This window comes from Ursus arctos, unplaced genomic scaffold (genome assembly GCF_023065955.2).
Source record: "Ursus arctos isolate Adak ecotype North America unplaced genomic scaffold, UrsArc2.0 scaffold_15, whole genome shotgun sequence".
Lineage (NCBI taxonomy): Eukaryota > Metazoa > Chordata > Mammalia > Carnivora > Ursidae > Ursus > Ursus arctos.
This window is the reverse complement of record NW_026622819.1, coordinates 34,818,697-34,842,506: the sequence shown is the minus strand read 5'-3', so window position 1 is coordinate 34,842,506 and position 23,810 is coordinate 34,818,697. Positions and strand designations below refer to the sequence as shown.

Below are 23,810 nucleotides of genomic sequence, written 5' to 3'. Positions count from 1 at the left end.
CCATGTGAGTGTTAGGCTGTTCTGTTTCTTTATCTAAGAAGCCCTGATGGACAATGGCAGTTTTTGTGTGTGCTATGTGAAATAGCTTTACTCATGAGGCAGTTAGCATTGGAAAACTTCTAATGCATCCTCTATCTGCAGAATTTTCCGGATATTACCATAACTATCTTCTAAGTTGATATGGAATGCTACAGTGTTGAACATCTAGAATAGCTTTTAGGGAAAATTCTAATGGCATTGAGTTGCATGTACTCCTTCCTGTTAATCTTTATTTTCATCAGAAAGTGGCATAGTAAACCATTTGGGATCTTATTTCAAATCAGTTAAATGTTATATATGAGCCAAATAAGATGATTCATAACTTGCTAAATTCTTTCATTTTTTTATTGTCAAATTTAATAGCCTGTGAAAAATGGTTATTTAGATTGTAAATTTAAAGGAATGACTTTTTAATCTTTTTTAACATCATTTTATAGCAGATGTCACTTATTACCCTTGCAGAATGTGTTAGCCTTGTTATTTTTTAAAGAGAATATACCTTATTGAAAATTATACAGTCTTTGTTGCTTGAGAGATGTGAGCAGAGGCTGAAAAAAATGAATACTGAATGTTATGTTAGTGGTACTGATAGGGAAAATAGTATTCCTTATTTTTTCTATAGAAGAATTATTCATTATTTAATTATTTTTAAAAAGGTTCTTTGTTCTGAGCCATAAATTTGGTATTTGTTTTGAATCATCATGTAAATGAATTAGGTTGAAGATTAGAGACAGATATATTGTCTGGGATTCAGATATATTTTTTTAATATACAAAACAGCAGAGATATATGCCGACACCACCTAGGTATGGTGGTACATGTATTGAATAATATAGATAACCCAAGAATTTTATTAGCTGTAGTTATCGATTATACTAACCATTCATGCCTGTCCATTTAGTGACTCTTAGGCTGTCAGGCTCATTGGATACTTTAAGAATCAAATGAAAGCTGCAGATCCTCTATCTTGGAAAAGTGCATATATTCACAAAATTTTGTCTGTGATTTCAAGAGGTTTGTGGTTCCCTTCAAGCACATTGATTGTTGGATTCCAGGTTAAGACTTCCTGAACTGTCTAAAATTTTTACACGGAAATATGATACTAAAAGCAATGGGTGGAAGATACCTGGAGGCAGAGATTTGTTTGGACGAACCACTTAAGAATTAGAACTGTAGCTAGAAAGACTTGTCTTGAGAGGGAGAGAATTCCCTGTCAACAGAGAAGTTTAGTTCTAATGCTAGATACTTGATCAGCAGGGATTGAATAGAGATTTATTCTTGATGGGTTAGGTGGTGCAATACGGCACAAAGTTATTGCTAGAGGAACATATTTGGGATGAGAAGACACTGAATTGTTTTTTGCAGATATTTACCTGCTTTAAAAAGCTGATTGAACCAACTGATAAATGATCAAATTAACTGCAAAGTTCAGTAGGATGGCTGATTATAAGATAAATATGTTAAAATATACCAGTAACTTTCCTACATATTAACAACCACGATTGAGGATATATAATAGAAAAAGAATCACTGACTACAAAAGCCAAAAATATAAACTCTATACCCACATTTGAAATTTGAAAAAACTTGAAAAAATTCAAATCAGTATATAAAAGAGGGGCTCCTGGGTGGCTCAGTCGTTAAGTGTCTGCCTTCGGCTCAGGGCGTGATCCCAGAGTTCTGGGATCGAGCCCCACGTCAGGCTTTTCCGCTGGGAGCCTGCTTCTTCCTCTCCCACTTCCCCTGCTTGTGTTCCCTCTCTCGCTGGCTGTCTCTCTCTCTCAAATAAATAAATAAAATCTTTTAAAAAAATCGATATATAAAAGATAAATTATACAAAAAGTAGTATTAATCAACTAAAATAGTTGACTAAAATCCATTCTCATCAGTTTGCAGTAAAATTGAGTACAAATAAGTTTAAATTTATAAAAGGTAAAAACAACTGAAATCAGAGTTCCTAGAAAAATATTAATTACTTAATACTGTTGCCATGGGGCACAGCTTTCCAATACAGTACTCTATAGACTGTGTAAAGTGTTGCAACCTTTCTGAAGGTCTATTTGACCCTTATAAAAAGTTCTTTTTTAAAAAATTATTTATTTATTTATTTGACAGAGAGAGACAGCCAGCAAGAGAGGGAACGCAAGCAGGGGAATGGGAGAGAAAGAAGCAGGCTTCCCAGTGGAGCAGGGAGTCTGATGCAGGGCTTGATCCTAGGACCCTTGGGATCATGCCCTGGGCCGAAGGCAGACACTTAACAACTGAGCCACCCAGGCAGCCCTGACCCTTATAAAAAGTTCTTGAAAATGTATAAGCTAGTAAATTATTTTACAGAAAAAATATGACATGTTCACAAATACATGGATACAAAGATGATCCCTATAATATTTTTCATAACAGTGGAAGGATATAAACAAATATAACCTGAGTAAAATTTCAACCTTGTCCAAAACCCTGCTTATCAGTTATTCTCCTTATCTCTGCCCTGCCTTTTCTTCATAGAACTTATCACAATTTATTATGTTATATGAAATGTTTTGTTTATCTCATTTGATTTTGATCTTTCCTTATCTATAATTTAAGCTTCACTTAGGGGCTTAACTATAACCCCTGTATAAAGGACTGTATTCCCAAGCCTAGCTCCATGCATGGCATAAAGTAGGCACTCAGTAAATATGAGTGAATGAAGAAATTTTAGCAACATTATGTTCAGTCTTGGTTTTTATACACAATTTTCAACAACCAGATGGTCTTTTCCCCTGTATTTCCTACAAAAATGTCATATTTTAATTTAGTACAGGTAGCCTAACCTAACACACAGAAATATGTATTGAGAAATAAAGTTTGAAGCTATTTAAAATAATACGCATACATACTTATATTAATTCAGTTTACTGTAATGCTTGTTTTTATGTAGTTTTAAAAAAAATTTGAGAATATATGTTGTGATTATCTTGGGATGACTCTTGTTTCACAGCCGCATAAATGCTATTTAAATGTCATTGCCTTTGGAATCAATGCTATCTTCATCAAAATAGAACTGAAAATGTATCTCTTTGGGCAATGACATTAAGAAAGAATAACATTACTTTTTTGTATATGTATCATGGTTTTTTTTTTTTTCTTTTGTCAAATTGTGTTGCCTTGGTATAACAGTGCACATTTCAAGCCCTATTGTGCAGGGATTGGAAATTAACGCTGTCTCTATAGGTATAATTAATAAAATATTGATTCAGTGTTTTGAAAGAAGATTATTTTGAACTTCGACTCTGTGGTAAGTAGGTTCTTTTATTGTGTTCACCAAACTTAAAAGAAAAAAAAAACAATCAAAATTTTTCAGAATAAGCACTATTAAATTGATCCTTGTATAATGTTAGTGGAAAGGATATCATAGCTCTTGGTACAAGAAAATTGAAGTTGACATAATTTTTAAAAGGAAAGGTAACTTGAGTCTTAGAAGACAGTTGTAGCTTAGTTTTTGCACATAAAAAATAGAGCAGATTGATAGCAGAACCAAAACACATGGATGACATTTATAGCAAAACTATCCCATGAACCTAAAAGATAAATAAATTGGGACAAACCTGTACCCACTGCAAGCCCTGTGTTTTCTGAACCTCCATGTAGGTTGAAGGAAGGAAATAATGAGAATCAAGGTTATCTGATAGAGAATAGGCAGACCTCCCACATAACCAACACGTATATGCTGGAGAAGCAACCAAAACTGGGATGAGATTGGCACAATCCAAGAGCAAGAGGTCTGCAGTAATTTCAAGAGGAGAAATGGCTGATCCCAAGTCTGGGGCTGGAAGTACATATTAAGGTCCTGAAACAACTTGACATTCCAGATAGTAAGGAAATTATCAAAGATTACCAGGGTAATATAAAAAAGAATCAGGAGCCAACTTGAAGAAGCCAAGATGAGTTTCAAAAAGGATGAGAATTTCAACAAAGTCAAACTCAGCAGATGTTTGAATTTGAGTTCATAATGATTCAAAAAGTGGTTAACCTCTGAAACTAAGGAGGACTCAATTCCTTACCTTGAAACTTGGGTAGATAAAAGAAACAAACCAAGCATCTACCCTGCTTTGCCTATATTATCTGAACCAATGTGTAACCAAATAGTAGAAGAGGAAAAGAGTGTCTTTATAAAATTGTTAAAGTTAATACATGAAAAGGAATAATGGTATTATTAGAAAATCACCCTTTTACCACCACAATTCAATTAACCCATCTAGATGTTGAGCATCAATGGCCACTAATAACAAGAAGGAGCAAAACCAGATATTGCATTTTCTTGATTAAAGAACACACACCACCTGTAGCTTTGCCAAGGGAATGGAATCTGAGTCTCATCTGGCCTCTGGATCCAGGTGCCACACTTCAGCAAATACGGAGGGCTGAGGAACATGCTGAACTTGAACCTTGAGCACGTAATCAGCAAAATCTGGAGTTGGAGAATTGCTGGGCCTGCCACCCAGGCTCCTCAGCAGTAATAAGTAAGGAAAAGAATGGGATGGAGGGGAATTTGTAAATTAAGAGACACTCTGAAAGTGGAAGTTTGAGGCAGATCAAACTGTGCAATTTAGGGATGCATAATTGTGATGAAACTATATAAAGAACTTCAAGGAAGCAGCTACTGTGAAAGTCAGCAGAACTGTTATTTTGGAGGGTGCTCGGGGGCTGTGATTGGGGTGGTGCACATGGCAGGGCTTCCTAGGGGTGGTGGTGATAAAGTTCTAGTTCTTGTCCCTGGGTGGTGGTTTCAAGGATGTTTGATTTATTATAAATCACTGTTTTCTGTATCTGTTTATTTTACGATAAAAAGTAAGGAAAAAAGGGGAAGCAATATTAATTTTCCAAAAGAAAGATCAGGCTGTAATGAAAAACAAGTATAATATTACTATTTATTTCTGTTTTACTCACAGATCTGATTTGTATTTGGAGCAAAACCTTAATTATGCTAAGGCAAAACAAGATAATGCAACTTTATGGTGGGAACATGACCCAAACATGATCTCAGGAAAGTCAGAACCTTAACTCTTTTAACTTGATTTGAGGAGATGTTCAATCTCTTTGAAGCTAGTCTGTAAAATTTGAGAAAATGTTAACTGTCTCCTTGAGGATGTTGTGATAATAAGATAATATGTGAAAGGTGCTTGACACCTAGCCAATATTTAACAAATAGTAAATTCCCTTTTTAGTTTCTTTTTGTTATCCGCTTGGGTGATTAATACATAAGTACAAATAAATAATAGTGGTGTATCTAAAAGACATTGGATTATACTGATGAATTCACTCATTCAGTAAATATTTGCTGAGTGCTGACTATGTTTTCAGGGAACACTAGGTGCTTTCGATGTGAGAAAGAATGAAACCACCAGTAACAGTCCGTCAGAGGCTTTTTGTCTCATAAAGAAGACAGGCACATAAGGATTTAACTTTAATGGAGGGAAAGAGTGCCAATAGGGAAATTGTACAAAAATTATATGTCCCTAAAGAAAATAATGATACATTGATTCTATAATATTTAATCATCAGCTAAATTTCATAATGTTTCACTATTTATTTCTGAGAGTTTTATTAAGCAAACCATCACAGATAGTCAGTACTTTTGCATGTATTTTTTTTTTTTTTTGTAAAAAAAGTGATTGCTGGGGTAAACTTATCTCAGATACTTAACCTTTAAGTCTTTTTTAGTCTATTGTTACAGTGTTATGATTCTAGAAAGCATAAAGGGTTTTCAGGTTAGTTTTGAAAGTCAGTCAAGTCAAGAATTATTTCAGAATTGTGTGCTTAAAAGGTAGAAAAATCCATTGGAAAATAGCAAAGGGATTTACTTACTGGCTAAAATGTGGACTGCCTCTACATCTCTTCTCTGTGGAAAATAAATCTAATGTATATTCCTTCTGTATCAACACATCATGTTGGAAAGAGAGAGAAAAGCTCTTAACCTACTTTCCTATCTTCAATTTTTAACTTTATCATGCTTGTTAATTGCCTGGGTGTCCTTTAACCATCTATTTCCATGATTCTTTCCCAGAGGCTTGGTTTAATTTTAAAAGTGCAGTGTATTCAGCCCTAATTATGTGAGAGCTCACTGCAGGCAAACAGCGAGAGATAGTAATGACCAAAATGTATTCTTAAATCAGTGCGACAGATACCACAAGCACATTGCTGTAAACATTTAATAACTAGGAAGTATGACCACATGAGGTAATATTGAAAAGCTAGTGATGTTTGAAAATAAAATTCCTTCCTAGAAACATAACTTCACTAACTGTGATTTTTAAAATATATATATTTTTGTGGTTTTATATTTTTTATTTCTCTTATCAAGTTTTTAAACAAGGTGATCACCTCCACAGCCTCAAATTCTTTTATTATCAATAACTAGACATGAAGTGGTTCTACTTTATCTGAGTTTGAATGAAGTTCACAAAATATGCAGTCCGTGTGCCTGGAAGTACTGTCCGCTGTTTTCTTTGAAAAGCATGCTACTATGTTGACTAAGTGTCCACAGTAAATCAAGCATTTTAAGCATTTTTTCATCACAGTTAGTTTTACATTAATTTAGTGGGGGAAAGAATTATTGTTGAAATGTCATGCATGGGACAAGCAAGAGTCGGTGATTTATTCTACAGAGTCAAAATGCAGTATTATCTGCTAAATTCTAACTATGTACCAGACACTGTTTTAAGTGTCTTTATTTATATTATAGTACTGAATCCTTTGAGCAGCCCTACAACGTGTATTATTTGTGTCATATTACAGTCTAGAAAACCAGATTATGGAGTGGTTAGGTGGTCAGACAGCTTCTAAGTAGAGAAGCTTGGGTTTGAACCCAGCGATCTGGCTCAAAGCCCAGGATCTTAACCACTTATCCCGGAGGAATTTAGTCATATCCTGACCCAGTTGACTCAGTCTTTTTCTCTGACTTGATTAAAAAATGTGTTAGAATTTATATATTCTTTTCCCGGCTACAAGAATCTTAGTTATTTAGGTGATGGTCTTGAGTGGGAAATGGTAGCCCATTAGCCAAGTATTGACTGCATTTTTCTGAAAGTTCACTTCCAGTTCACCATGTTGGATTGAATTCTATGTGTAAAAACCTCATTATTCCAAATGCTTATTTCTCTTTATAAAAAGCTAAGTATTTGACAAGAAAGAGTTCAGGGTAAATCTTGAGAATAGAAATGTTCTTATCCAGGCAGGCAACTAAGACAGAAATAAAATATAAAGACTTTGTTTTTTTGTTTTTTTTTGGCTCTACTTAAGTTTACTACTCCAGAAAACATAAGAACTAGTGAAAACAATTCTATTTCCTAAAAATACTTATAATCTCCTTTCATTATTATTATTTTTTGTATCCTTTTAAATGATAGTGCTTACATACCAGAAAGAACAGACTATTCAAATGAAAATAGCAGTGAAGAGCTGCACTCTTAGTGAAGGCATTGGGAGGTGTATGGAAATAGAAAGAAGCTGTAAAACTTTAGCTGCAGATATTATTGAAGAAAGATATAGCTATTATACCAAAAGGTCAATGTTTGCTATTAGGTTGCAGTCTACGACCTTAGAAATTTTATATACTAGATAGCTTAAAAATTGGAGTTCATTAGAATAATAGATTACAATTGCATGGGAAAATTTAAGAGAGTTACTATTAGACTTTGAATCTACTAAAAAAAAGGCAGCTAAGAAAGGCAAGAAACAACGTATGAGGTTTTGTGGCAGATGTCCAAGAAATTTCCCTAAAACTACAGTCCCACTGTGCCTCTGAGATCATTCCCTCTGGTTTCTTGAGGTCTGATAGCAGGATATTCCACCTAATGGAATTATTGTATCCAAAAAGGATTATTTCATAACTCCCCATTACTTATTGGGACTGTGAAGCTTAGAAATAATCTGAGGAACTGAAATTCCAAACAGAATGAAACAAAAACAAAGACAGAAATAACTGAAGAATTCAGGAAAATCCTGCTGAAACTTTTCTGTTTAAAAATAGAGTTAATTTTAAATTCTTAGAAAAATGGGGTAAGTTCTGTTCCAGTCTTCAAAATCAGAATTTCCTAAGAATAATGGGTAATTCAGAAATGTATTTCATCATTTACCCTCTTCTAACTTGGGTAAGTTTAAATTCGTTCTCTGTAAGAAGCATGCTCAAAACACTTTAGTTTAAATAACACAAAATGAAACAAACCTTTGGTTCTGTTATTTTTGATACTTTCATAATTTACTTTTTACCTTTACAGACTTTTGAGAAGATTTTATATTCAGCCTCTCTCCCTTGCTTATCATTACTCGTAAGCCCTGCATTATCTGGCTTTCCATTTGAGCAGAACCTTGGAAACAAAAACAAAAACACAACCAACCAACCAAACAATAAGTCTTGTAAAATGTCATTTAATTCCTTGTTTCTTACTCTAGTAAACACTCTAGACTTGATTTAACTTGAACCCTTAATGGCACCTGACACTCCTTTTGGACTTCTCTGACCCTTCTCTTCTCTCATTATCGCTTAAATGTTACTGGTTCTCAAGGTCTAGCTTCAAGGTCTTGTCTGTCCTCACTGTACATATTGTCCTTGGGAAGTGCCATCCGTTACCATGCCTTTAACTATTGCTGCCTTTTCTGGCCCAGGCCATATTCCTTAGCATCAGACCACAGATCCAACTACCCCTTTGATATATTATGTCACCTTTGACCTGATGGCCAAAACTGCTCTATGGTTTATGTTTCCTCAAGGATTGAGTGATTAATGATGTACTTAACACTAAATCTCATTATTATTTTAGGCTCCTACTTCGTTCTTCCCTGGCATTCAACCTGTGGTGCATAGGTTTGCACATGGGCAGGTACACACACACACACACACACACACGCACACCAGACTCACCATGCCGTACTTATTCTGCCATCTAAATCTGTTACCTCTTCATCGTCACTACCAAGGCTCAGGTCTATTTCCTCTCTTACTTTTCTTTTATAATTCATCCATCCATCCATTGGCTTCTAGTGTGGTTCCACTTCTGTCTTCCAAACCAACACCATATTATTCCTACTATATTTTGCTTGTTTTTTAAACATATATTCAATTGTCTTTCATGTGTCTCTACTTTTGTATGTTTTTTCAACTATTTGATATGTCTAAGAACCAAGCCAAAATTTAAAGCTAAATAGACAACTTCAGTTATCTGTACTTTGGAGTTAGGTAGAGAAACAGTGTTGGGTTACAGAGTTAAGCTAGAGATAATAAAACAGAGCCAGACAGTTTGGAATGGAATTCAAGAGGCAGGGCTCGGAGAAATTCTCTGAAACTTCACAGCTATGCCATTCAATTCAATGCTGATTTACTAATAACATAGTATGTGGCAGCCACTAAGCTAGACCCAGGATAGGTCACTGAAAAGGCAGACAAAATTCCCACAAATTTGGGGCACCTGGGTGGCTCAGTCGTTAAGCGTCTGCCTTTGGCTCCAGGCAGGATCCCGGGGTCCTGGGATCGAGCCCCACATCAGGCTCCTCTGCTGGGAGCCTGCTTCTTCCTCTCCCACTCTCCCTGCCTGTGTTCCCTCTCTCGCTGGCTGTCTCTCTCGCTAATAAATAAATAAAATCTTTAAAAAAAAATTCCCACAAATTTTTTGACACATAAATGACCATTCCTTTACTTTGCATTCTCTTGGAATTTATTTATAATTTATATTCCATTATCTTGAGACTGCATTAATTTTCTGGTTATTTTAGCCATTCTATTCTTCCCTCTTTCTCAGATTTTCCCCAGAGCATTTGTGTCTTTTACCTCTTTTAGTTTTGTTCCCTCCCTACTATTTACCTGAGTGGCCTGAATGATATGCTCCAAACATAGCTTATGTTAAGCATGGTGAAATGTTTATTTTGATTTCCCTGTAGAGTAATATAAATCAATATACAATGTAATTATAGTTTTTTAAATTTAATTTAGTTTTATTTATTTTAAATTACTTCTAATATATTTGATACAATGTATCTGATTGATAAATAAAACTATACAGGTATATATAGATTTGCTTCTGTGTGTGTGTGTGTGTGTGTGTGTGTTTCTAGAACAAGTTATACTCGTATTTCTTTGTGTAGTGGTAAGATGCGTATTAAAAATCTTGTTTTCCCGAAGTTCTCATAGACAATATAACAGACTTACGATGACAAAAGAGATCATACTGGAAACGCTAAGTGATAAGTATGAAACATTTGAAATAAAGTGATACTTCAACAAAGAAATCTTCTGAAAATAAAGCTCATGTATATAAAGTCCAGCCATGTTAAAAATGAAGTCCAGCATGTACATATATGTGCAGATGCATACTTTGTAAATCATGTAAAGCAGGGAAGCATACACACAACCACAGTGGAGAGCTCCCTATTTGTCTTGATCCAATTAGTGACTAACTGGACCGAGTGTAGGCAAAGTTGCGAAGTATGAATAATCTGTGGTCTGCTCCCTAGCCTTTTCCTGTAGCATTTTTCTCTTTTCACTCCTAAACGTCTTTCCCATTAAAACAGAAAAGTACCTGGGACCAAACATTATTAGTGGTATTTGGATTTAAGTATATGCATCCTATTTTTTTAAAACTTACACTTTTATATCTAATGGTAGAAAAGAAATTTCACAATGGAAAGAAGTGAGCAAATTACTTAATGCAGGTGGGTGTTGGGAGCTGTACAGAGATGACCCTTAAATCATATTAGGCTTATTTGTCTCTTCCTGAAGGTAAAGCTAATTTAATACTTTGGGATGATCCAGGGAAACGTCAAAAGGTACAGTCAAGTATAACAAACAGGACTGAGGATGAAGAACGTTAAGTTTGTAGTGCCATCCTTGGCATGGTTGTGCAAAACTCCTCTAACAGTTCAGCATCTGTGTGCATACAGAGAGCATTCAGATTGCAGCCTCTACCCACATTTAGGTTTGGCTGGAGGATGTGTTGGAATGAAGGGTCACTGGTGACTCAGTGGGCCAGAGAATGAGTACTCTAGGTGATCTGCCATGGGATCTAGTGTATGTGGGAAAGGAACAGTCATGAAAAGTTTGAATGAATGGGTAATAGACATAATATGACTAACAGAGTGAGAGAGAGGACTTGTCTGGCCTAAGATATCTTAAGGGACAAAAGTTGATTTCATTCTGTATCTAAATCTGGAGCAAAGATAGTATCAGACTTGGTATTAGAGGGGTGCTGCAAATTATTGGAAGTATGGGCAGTATGTCTCTCCCAAGATGAAATTCAGAGTAGTAGTGAGAGTAATAGTTTCAGAAAAGTTACCAAATCAGATTTTCCAGGAAATTATATTGCTACTTATTTATATTTTTCAAGCAGCAATAATTGGGAATTCTGAAGTTTGGGACACCTACATTCAATATACAGTAGGTGCTTTTCTTATTGAAAATGCATTCATTCTGTGCTTTCTTATTTTAAATCCCAGAATTATTTGTAATTGTACTCAAAAAATATATATATAAGATTTTATTTATTTGAGAGAGAGAGAACATGAATGGGGGGACAGAGGGAGAGGGAGAAGCAGACTCCCTGCTGAGCAAGGAGCCAGACTCAAGTATTGATCCCAGGACTGAGATCATGACCTGAGCCAAAGGCAGACACTAACTGACTGAGCCACCTGGGTGCCCCTGTACTCAAAATATATTAATAAAATATTCAGTTTTCATGATAATTGAACAATCTTGTCAATTTGTAACATCATTTCCTGATTTATATGTAATCACTAAAAATGTTAAATTGATTCTGGGAGATGGAAGAAGACACACAAGTTAAGTTATAGCTAATAAAAGTGCATTACTATTAATCCTGGTTTAGTGACAAAATATATGTTTTCTATTTCATTATTACAAAACTGTTAGAATTTATAAGGTAAGCTTAACATAAAGTTATGATAAAATATAATAAATTATGTAGTTAGAAGATATTCAATGAAGAAATATGTTTTTTTTGTGAAATATATGTTTCCCTCTTTTTATTCATTATCCTTTTGTCAAACAGTGTGATAATTGCCTCCTTAGAGAGTTCTGTGGCACTTAAAATATATAGACCTCTAAATACTCCTCATAAAATAGTTTTAAAATTGATTAAATTCTAATTGGAGGTATTTAAAAATTTTTGAGTATTTAACCCAAAGAGTTAGTTTACATAATTCATAACAAGCAGCCTGGTTTAAGGCAAATTTGTGTATATGTACAGACTAAAAGTCAATGAAAATAAACATTTTAGTTTTAAAATATAAAGCATAACTATCTCATGGAAAGCTTAGTACAACGCCTAAAAGATTTACGTTTATTATTTAAATGTTTTTGTTGTTTCATCAAAGAGAAAAATATTTTGCCTTAAACATTAAAAATAACTTAAAATGTGAAAATAAATAGTGGGAAAATATTGGGGGAATATGTATACTCATACTTGAAATTGTTGAGTAACGAAGTAAAACTTAGTACTAGAGTGATTCAGCTGTGCCTTTCTTGTGGTAGAGAGCATGAGGTCAAGTTTGTGATAGTTGCTTAGGGGTCTATTTTAGAATGTCTTATCAGTTGATTGTAGCTATAGAAAACTTTATTTGAAGACACACACATTTCTCTATCACCTCTAACCCTCCATTTGTGATGCTGATATAAGCAAAGAATTGTGCTACTTGAAAAAGCCACTAATGACTAGGGATGCTTGGGTGGAATTTGAAAAGATAACCTAAAGAGCTCCCAATGGCCAAAAATGGAACAAATTAAGCAACTAAATAAAAAGGAGTATTGGATTTTAACCCAAAGTATAAAATAAGTATCCATTAACCCATACTGATGTAAATTAACAACTGAATCAATCAATAAATGGAGAAGAGACAAATCTCTCATGTCAAAAATTTCCAAATAATTTATGTAGATTCTCAACCCTCGAGGAAGTGTACTGTAACTCCCCATTCCTTAGTTGAGGGCTGCCAGTAGTGACTTCTTTTAAAGAAAGAGTGAAAATAGGAATAACTTTACAGTTGAGAAACCTGACCAACATACCACAGCTAGGTAATCAAAATTAATAGTGATAAGTCATATTGCTGGTTATGTACTCTTGACATGATGTGGTCCTCATCTCTGTGGTCTTCCTCCACAAAACCCATAACCCCAGTCTGGTCATGAGAAAAACATCAGACAAATCCCAGTTTTGAGAATATTTTACAAAATACCTGACCCATAGTCCTTAAAAATCTCAAGGTCATCAATATTAAGAATAGCCTGAGAAACTGTCACAACCAGTAGGAACTGAGACATGACAACTTAAGTGTAATCAGTATCCTGAATCGGATACTGGAGTAGAAAAAGGACATTGGGTAAAAATAGGGGCAATTAAAAAAAGTATAGACTTTCATTGATAATATTCTGTTAATATGAGTTCATTACTAATGACGAAGGTAAGATGTAAAAATAAGGGAAACTGGTTTGTGAAATATGTGGGAACTCACTATCTTTGTAATTTTCTGTAAATTTAAAACTATCCTAAAACAAAGGTTTATTTAAAAGATAAGCAAACAATTTTTAATAACCAGAGACTTAGAGAAAAGAGCGGAAGCTACAAGCCTTTCCAATTTAAAAAATCTGATCTTTTACATAATATTTGTCTTTATTTTTTATGACACCATTTGTATTTCTGAGTTGTTTAATATGGCAACTTTCTTTCCAAACACACAGACCAAAAGTAGTTACTTTCAGACAAAATAAATTTACTTACCCTAGTTTGTTATTTTGAATTAAGTTCTTAACCAGATTTTTAATTACTTGATGGAATTAAATTGTGTTGACAATATATTTACTTATAGTTTGCAGATGAATACTAGCAACACACGTAATTTTGAGAAATGTCCTCTGAAAACACACTATGACTAGTTAGGCTCACTGAGGCTTGAGGAAGATTTTACTGTCTGTTATCTCTAGCCTTTGAAGTTCATTATCATGATATTAAAAATAACAGTATTTTAGAAACACAACATTTTGTAGATGAGTATAATAAAATATCTTCTAGCACTTTCTGCACAAACATACCAAAAATTAAAGCAGTCCTTATGCATAGTAGATATGTGTCTTGGTAGGATGCTCACATTTAGTTTGAGACACAAGCCTGAGCAGTCCACACAGTTCTTTGATATTTTATGACTGGTCAAGTGCATTCCAGTAGTCAAACTAATTTATACAGATAGATGCTGTATTGAATAACTTATTTTCCACACCATTCTTTCTCTCTTTCTCCCTCCCATTTCCTCATGACATTTTTGAAATCAGAAGAAATAGCATTTTAAAATGTAGATTTTAATTAAAGAGTTTTTAACACTTACTTGACATAGACCTCTTTCTTATATGGATTACAAATTTTCAACCAGCTTTAAAAAATGTATTATTTTCTATGTTAGATTTAGTGGCTTTGCAGGAAGAAACTCCTTGCATGTAACAATAGCAAATTCTCTGCCATCTCTGACTCATTTGTATTAGTAGTAATTCAGAACAGAAACTATGCCAGTTTCATAAGGAAACAGTCTTCATGTTTAACTATTGTTTATAGTGAAACACTTCGCTCAAAGTTTTACTGTTAGAAGTGAGTATATTGAATTGAATAATTACATGACAACTGGAGTTGATTCCACCTTCATGATTTTTTTCTTATGTGGTAGTTATTAAAGAGTATTACACTTATGCTGGTTCTCCCAGCATCACCACCATGAAGAAAGTGGTTGAACAGCTCTGGCTGGAACCAGGGCTCAACAGGCACCCACAGATGTGAAACAATTCTGTCTGCAGAATGCTCCACATGACCTCCTGCTGACTGGAGTTTCAAGAGCGAATCCTTTCAGACCCCAGAAAGTCTGTTCCTTTTCATAGTAAAATGACTACTTTGGATGATTTTCTAAACTACTTTTCATGAACCAGTGAACTAAATTTGAAGCCTGTGCAAAAGCTTATCCGTATAACATGTGCTGTCCTATCTACACTTCTACCTTTGTCAGTCCTGAACATTTGGCTCTCCGAACTTTCATACATGTCTATTTCACAAGGGTAATTATTTTGTATACACTGGCAGCAACACACAGTAAAAGACTTAGTGTAAAACTTTTTGATTAAAAAAAGAATATTACACTTAAAAATTTACTCAACTTGTAAGTATTGAGTTATAACTATATACCATGTACTAGGCACTAGAATACATTCAAAGAAAAACTAGACATGAATCTTGATCTCTGAGGCCTTATAGTGTATTGGGGGTGGGAGGGTTTAGGGATGAAGCATTTATATAAGTTACTTTAATTTTAATATATATACACGTGTCTGGGTGGCTCAGTCGATTAAGCATCTGCCTTCAGCTCAGGTCATGATCCTGGAGTCTTGGGATTAAGCCCTGTGTTGGTGCCCCCTGCTTAGTGAGGAGTCTCCTTGTCCCTCTCCCTCTATCCCACCCCTCCTCCCCGACTTGTGTTCTCTCTCGCTCTCCCAAATAAATAAATAAATCTTAAAATATTATATAATAGTCAGATAATAGTCAGGTAATCTAATGCATGTTGAAAATGCTTTTCTAGTAATGGACATTAAGGTTACTAGAACAGAGTGATTACTTCAAGTTGGAAAGTTCCAGAGAGTTAATGGAGGGAGGTGGTATTTAAGCTAGACTTTGACAAGAGGTGGGATTTGGGTGATGGAGATAGAAGACCGACATTATAAGCACATAGGTACAACATGGGTGATAACAGAAAGGAAAGGGTAGTGGGAGATATTAAGGTAGGTATATGGAAAATCAATTTTGTTTTTCAAAAATGAGAGATGGGCCTGGATTTTCTGATTGAGAAGACATTTAAATAGGTGTTAAGTACAGGTATTGCCACTTTCGAAGAAATTATAACACTTGCTATTATATTAAAAATAATTTGATTGTATGACTTAAAATGCGATTTAGAGTCATTAAGTTCCTTGTATCATCCATTGTGTCAGTTACTATTGTAAACTAAGTGAAATTTAGGAATATTTATTTGTTATTTTGTCATGTGCTGTTTAGCATTTTTTTCCAATAAAACTGATTTTGGAGGAAATCTTACTGTGCATAAATATAATGTAATTTATTGCATTGTAGGATTATGTGAATATACGTGTTGCTCATATATTTTGAAAAACATGCATTAAAAGGAGGATTTAATCATTTTCTGGAGATTTTTTTTCCTCCAGTAGATAAATCGTGAGGTAAGAGATCTGATGTTTGATGTAGATCGAACATTAGAGACATTTATGTTTGCAAGTTATATCGCAGTATCTGGAGGCTTCCTTGGGTTTAAATAGTGTAGGAATCTGACAGTTTACAAATTTATCCCATTAAAATGCATTGTCCAGAATTCTGTAATATTCTAATGGAAGATCACTTCCTCCTAGCAACCTCCAATTTGAGGACTAATGTCTATATCCCTGAAGGAAAACGCACTGCTATGTGTATAAGCTCCTTTGAAAGCAATGTTTTAAAGAAGCTGAAGGCCTGAACTAGGAATTAAAATTCTCTTCTAGTTTCCATGGTTTAACTAAAAAACATGGAATGTGTTGGATTTAGAATGTGGCAATTAACTTTTTTTCAGGGAAAAAAAGCTCCAATAAAGCATAATTTGAAGATTCAAGGCTTCCCCCCTTCTATGTTCCTAAATTTGCCTTTCTTTCTTTTTCTTCAGTCTGTGTGAACTGAATATATCACATCTATGATCCAAAGAAAATTTCTCCACTTGGGTCTGTGTCCCATTTTCCCCCATCATCTACAACTACATTTCCCACGTTTTTATTCTTCATACCTATTTTTATTAATAGTTTCCATACTACCAGCTTCCAAATGTGGTTAGATTTCTCCTAGCCTTGGGGCACCTGGGTGGCTCAGTCATTAAGCGTCTGCCTTCGGCTCAGGGACTGATCCCAGGGTTCTGGGATCGAGCCCCACATCGGGCTCCCTGCTCCGCTGGGAGCCTGCTTCTTCCTCTCCCACTCCCCCTGCTTGTGTTCCCTCTCTTGCTGGCTGTCTCTCTCTCTGTCAAATAAATAAAATCTTAAAAAAAAAAAAAAAAAGCTTTCTCCTAGCCTCAAAAAGTAGAAAACAAATATGTAAATATATGTACACCTTCACTTACCCAATCACAGAGGGAGATGAGGAACACCGCAGAGCTATCTAAATAAATAAAATGTAAACAATTTGTAATTTGTTCTTCGTACTACCACACTACCATTGCTTTTGTAATGGTAACCTATTTTTGCATGATCAGCCCAAAACTTTATTCTGTCTTTATTTTTCTCAAATTTTGAGCATCATTTCTCATACATGTTTCCTAGTTTTACCTGTGCTTTTTTTTTTTTCACCAGCTCCTCTTTGTGAAGTTTCTGCTCTCATTAACCTCTACTCCTCAATTTCTCCTGCACTGACCACTCCACCTCTGCTTGCATGATTGCTAAACCAGCACCTCCACTCCTGATCTCCAGGCTTCCTACATGTAGACACTTTTTTTTTTCCCCAACTGAAACAGAACATTTTCACTGGGGTGTTCTTCTAGCCTCTTCAAAACAAACATGTCCAAAAGTGAATGAAATCTTACCGTAAAACCAGGTCTTCTCAATTACTCATTTCTCTGCCTGGCTTCACTTTTAACACCTTTATTCTATATTCTCAAGTTGTAAAACTTAGAATCATCTTCCCTTTCCAACTTACTTCCATTTCTGCACTAGATATTGTTGCAAAGTAGAACTTCTTGCCTCTTCTTTATTCCCACGATGTCCAACCTAGTCAGACCCTCATCATTCTAATCACCTCATACGACTATCACCTCCTTCTAACTGAACTCACATTCTGTTCCAATATCATTTACATAGCTTTCACAGCAAATTTTCAAAAAAAAGAAAAAAAGTCTTATTTCATTATCCTGCTCAGTTATTCAAGAATTTCCAAATCTCCCTATTGTATTTCATATTGACTCCAAATTCTTCTGGCTACTTTTAAATTCCTTTATAACGGAATCCCATTATGCCTATTCATCTCTATTTTCAATTTCTCTCAAGAATTCACTCTTGCTCTGCAAGGGTTGATTTCTGCCCAGTGTCTCAATACTTTCACGCTTCTTCACATATCGGCATCTTGTATTCCTGTTGTGCCTTTTGTTTCACCTGTCCCAAATCTTACCTGTCAGATCCAGCTTCATCAACCCCTTTGCTCTCCCTTCAAAGCAGGTGTGTTGCATTTTTTGCCATGAACCACATTTTCAGGGATTCATCAAAAAGCTTAGTAGTAATTTTGGCTGGGCCTAGGAAAATTAACCAGCTGTTAAGATCAGTTATCCAGTCATTCACACTCATTTCATCACTCATTTCACTTCTGTGCATGTGGTTCTTAAACTAGCATTGCTGCTTATCATCCTCTTGGGTGAAGAAGTAAGCCATGCCCATAACAGTGAATGTGGTCTTTTTGCACATTTTTATGTGAAAACAGCTTTGGGAAAGTTTAGATAATCAAAAGGCACATTTTCAAGAGTGTCTGATAGAAAAGCTATGCAAATTCTGTAGTATCACAGGTGAGAAATTATATCTTCAGCTCAGATATTTTCATCCATAATTTTTTAATAATTCAATTAATTTTAAGGTCAGTCTTCTGCCATTTGAGCTCAAGTATTCCAGAGAAGACAGTGATTCTCAATAACTCTTGGGGGTAGTAGAGAACAATAACATCATCAGTAACTAAAACTACTTCTGTTTATCTTGATACAATCTACATTCTAGTTGAATTATATGATTTTCCAAGGCTTGCATGCTAATTCATTCATTTAATCATTCATCAATACGACAAATATATTTGGAGCACCTGCTATCTGCCAGAAATAAGTCATATGTTGAAGCTACAGTCTCTGTGTCTGCTCCCTTTGGGACTTTCCTAATCCATTTTTTTCCCATCTGAAATGCTGTCTCTGGCTCCACCTCATTTTTATCTATCAAAATCCCTGGATCAGCTAAGTGTCACTTTCCTGCAGGTTCCTCCAGCCCCTTGAACTAAGTTCCCTGAACTCGGTTCTTGCAGTTTCCTTCTTTCCTTAATTTCTAGAGTGCTTTATGCTCTTAATTGTCATCTGAATTGATCATGTTGTACCTTGTATTTTAGTCATATTCATACATCTTACACTTGTCATGATGTCTTACAAAGTATAAAAGATCAAAAATTTTTCTGAATTGAAATAAAATTTTGTTGGATTGAAGTGAGAAATATACACTACCAATTCTATGTTTAAGTGAATTATTCAAACATAGCATTTCACACTGATCAGTATAATTACATGATGACTTGTCCTCCCTTGGCTCAGGTTATTGGAATCTAGCTTAAGGACAGATAATGCAAATATGTGTTTATTCCTAGAACCGAATCTTATGAAATATTCAATTTTCATCTTAGAAAAACTTCATTATCACAATGATGCAAGTAAATGACGGAGAAATATATTATTAAGGTATGTAAAGAGATATATGAATTAAAAATATATAACTATCTTAGTCACTCAATTATTCTTGGAAAGATGTTTCTTTGCACTCTCTTTGCCAAGCCACCCTCTCCTTCTCTCAGAGATTTCCATCCCAGCCTCATTTCCTGGTTCATATTTTTGTTGCCTAAGAGTGGACTTGGCTCATGACCATCACTTTGGCTCTTTCCTCCTTTCTGTCTATAAAATTTCCCTCTTGGAGGACTCATATTCTCCCATGAGTAGATTCAGTTTTCAAATCTATGCAAAACCTCTTAAAGTTGTTTCCCTAGCCCTGGCATCCCTTCTGAATTCTAGAATAGTATAGTTCCAACTGTCTTTCATCATGCGAATATGAAACATATTAAACTCATTATATCCAAAATGAAGTTTATAATCTTCCCCACATCTACTGCAAAGCTTCCATGCTATCATTTTCTAGTTTCTCTGGTATAAGACATAGTTTTGTTTGACTCTCTTAACTTCCATCTCCTCGAATCCAGACAGTCCCACATCTTATGTTTCCCTCATAAGGATTTTTTACTTCCTTCTTTTCTGCCTTCCCCAAGTTAGTTTTCATATTAAACGTCTTAAAAATTGCTTCAGTACTCTTAGTTTCTTACTCTGACACACACTTATCTTCTATAAAGGAAAACTCCTAGATTTGAGAAGATTGTTGGAGCCTGTCTAGGTTCAGTTTCTACAAGGAAGAAGAGAGATACCCAGAGAGAGGCAATTTTCTTAAGATTACAAGGTTTAGGTAATACTAAATACCCAAAGTTAAGCACTTGTGCATCCAATCTAATCTTTTTTCTGCCCTGTCACACTGCTTATTTTTAAGTAGGTTTTTTTTTTTCCTAAAACGAAGAATTATTTTCATCAACGATAAACACAAGTATGACACAAATATTGCAAGATAACAGCAGACTTATTTTTCTATAAAGTTGTTTTAAAGTAAAGAGCAATGGGGCGCCTGGGTGGCACAGCGGTTAAGCATCTGCCTTCGGCTCAGGGCGTGATCCCGGTGTTATGGGATCGAGCCCCACATCAGGCTTTTTCCTCTCCCACTCCCCCTGCTTGTGTTCCCTCTCTCACTGGCTGTCTCTATCTCTGTCAAATAAATAAATAAATAAATCTTTAAAAAAAATAAATAAAGTAAAGAGCAGTGAAGTTGGAAAGTATTAAGGCAAAAAGTCAACATTATGCTTATTAAATAAGACTCCTACTATTCACAATGCTTGATGGCCAGTTAATATCCATAAAACTTGGAACTAAATAAATAGATATCAGCTGTCCAAGTTATGGATCTGTTATCTAGAATGCATTTTCAACAGTACATATTTAGAGTGGAGGCAGAGATAAGTACATAATTTTGCATTTGTGATGATCTACTTAGAGAATTAATACCAATTATTTTCTATAAAGACATTCTGATGCACATAAGGAAAATTGTGCTATGGCTATAGCATAAACAGTATTGCTTTTTTTGTGTGTAAAAATACTGATAAATACAAATCTAAATAAATATGATGTATAACATTATACTGGAAAGAACCCTGGGTAAGTTACCAGAAAACCTAGCTTCAAGTCTTAGATGCCACTGCCTAGCCAAGTGATTTTGGCTCAGTCACATACCATTTTGTTTTAGGTTTCTCATCTTAAACATAGAGCTAATATAACATTTTGTATGTTGAGTAAATACAATGAAAATGATTACTATGAAAATATGAATACTAAGTTGTTTTATAGCAATTGGGAAATAGCTATTATCTGACAAACTCCTACGATGTCACAGTAGTTTGACAACCAAGTTGAAATGTAACAAAATAGACCTATAATACTGATTCACCTTACCAGTATTAGTTGCTAGAGTTTCATCAATTCATGTTCTAGAAATGTTTGTGCTGATAACTTGCAGAACATTTTATGTTGATCCTAAGCATACTTTTTTCTTTTAATATATGTTTTATAATTTAATTTGATGTGAATTTGTTAATGACATCAGTCTCTGCTAATGTTTTTCCTACAGTATGCTTGACACTGTACTGATATTTAAAATGTCTCAACTCATTGTTATTTTCCTTGATATATTTTGGAAAACCCAGTAGCTTTCAATGTAAAGGGGTTTGTCATCCTAAAATAATACCTCTAACTGGGGATGTACTGTATGGTGACTAACATAATATAATAAAAAATCATTAAAAAAATAAAATAAAATAAAATAAAATAAAATAAAACCTCTATTTCTTTTAAAATCTGACATAAATTTTACTCAGAGGAGGAGTTATATAAGACAAATGGCTATGAAACAGAGAGTTTTCCCTTGGATTTTATTTTATTTTATTATTTATTTATTTATTTATTTTTAAAAATTTTTTAAAATTTATTTATTTGACAGAGACAGCCAGCGAGAGGGAACACAAGCAGGGGGAGCGGGAGAGGAAGAAGCAGGCTCCTAGCGGAGGAGCCTGATGTGGGGCTTGATCCCAGAACACTGGTATCATGCCCTGAGCAGAAGGCGATGCTTAACAACTGCCCCACCCAGGCGCCCCCTCCCTTGGATTTTAAAAAAATTGAGTATAGTTGACATACAATGTTACGTTAGTTTCAGGCGTATGACACAGTGATTCCACATATCTGTACATTGTGCTATGTTCACCAAATAGCATAGCACCACAGATGGTGTATCTACCATCTGTCATCATACGATGCTATTACAATATCATTGACTGTATTCCCTATGTGGTACCTTTTGTTCCAACAGCCTGTTTATTCCAAAACTGGAACCCTGTATCTCCCCCTCCCCTTCACCCATTTTACCCACCTTCCTACCTCCCTTTCTTGTGGCAACCATCAGTTCTCTGTTTTTATAAGTCTGATTCTACTTATTGTTTGGATGTTTATTCTTTTTTATTTTAAACTTCATCATTTTATTAGAATGTCTTAGTGCTGGTCATTTTTTTGTTTTTATTTAAATTCAATTAATTAACATATAATGTATTATTGGTTTCAGAGGTAGAGGTCAGTGATTTATCAGGCTTATTTAATACCCAGTGCTCATTACATCACATGCCCTCCTTAATGTCCATCACCTAGTTACTCCATCCCCCCACCCCTCCAGCAGCCCTCAGTTTGTTTCCTATAGTTAAGAGTCTCTTATGGTTTATCTCCCTCTTTGATTTCATCTTGTTTATTTTTTTTCCTCTCTTCCCCTATGATTCTCTGTTTTGTTTCTTAAATTCCACATTATCAGTGAGACCATATGATAATTGTCTTTCTCTGATTGACTTATTTCACCTAACATAATACCCTCTAGTTACATCCACATCATTTCAAATGGCAAGATTTCGTTTTTTTGATGGCTGAGTAGTATTCCATTGTATTTATATATACAACATCTTCTTTATCCATTCATCTGTCGATGGGCATCTGGGCTCTTTCCATAGGTTGGCTATCGTGGACATTGCTGCTATAAACATTGGGGCATAGGTACCCCTTTGGATCACTACATTTGTCTCTTTGAGGTAAATACCCAGTAGTGCAATTGTTGGGTCGTAGGGTAGCTCTATTTACAACTTCTTGAGGAACCTCCATACTGTTTTCCAGAGTGGCTGCACCAGCTTGCATTCCCATCAACAGTGCAAGAGGGTTCCCCTTTCTCTGCATCCTCGCCAACATCTGTCATTTCCTGACTTGTTAATTTTAGCCATTCTGACTGGTGTGAGGTGGTATCTTAGTGTGGTTTTTATTTGTATTTCCCTGATGCCAAGTGATGTGGAACATTTTTCATTTGTGTGTTGGCCGTTTGGATGTGTTCTTTGGAGAAATGTCTGTTCGTGTCTTCTGCCCATTTCTTAATTGGATTATTTGTTCTTTGGGTGTTGAGCTTGATAAGTTCTTTATAGATTTTGGATACTCTCTTTATCTGAGAAGACATTTGCAAATACCTTTTCCCATTCTGTCAGTTGTCTTTTGGTTTTGTTGACTGTTTCCTTTGCTGTGCAAAAGCCTTTTATCTCCATAAAGTCCCAATAGTTCATTTTTGCCTTTGTTTCCCTTGCCTTTGGAAGCTTGTCTAGCAAGGAGTTGCTGCAGCTGAGGTCAGAAAGGTTGCTGCCTGTGTTCTCCTCTAGGATTTTGATGGATTCCTGTCTGACATTTAGGTCTGTCATCCATTTTGAGTCTGTTTTTGTGTATGGTGTAAGGAAATGGTCCAGTTTCATTCTTCTGCATGTGGCTGT

General features: G+C 35.1%; 1 protein-coding gene and 1 pseudogene across 1 annotated transcript in view; both read left to right on the top strand.

The window, feature by feature from the left end:
• LOC125283367 (potassium/sodium hyperpolarization-activated cyclic nucleotide-gated channel 1-like) overlaps nt 1–23,810 on the top strand; it is a 48,610-nt gene that overhangs the window by 9,594 nt on the left and 15,206 nt on the right. The gene's annotated exons all lie outside the window — the stretch shown is intronic.
• Nucleotides 11,274–14,941, top strand: LOC125283364 (guanine nucleotide-binding protein G(I)/G(S)/G(O) subunit gamma-5-like; annotated as a pseudogene).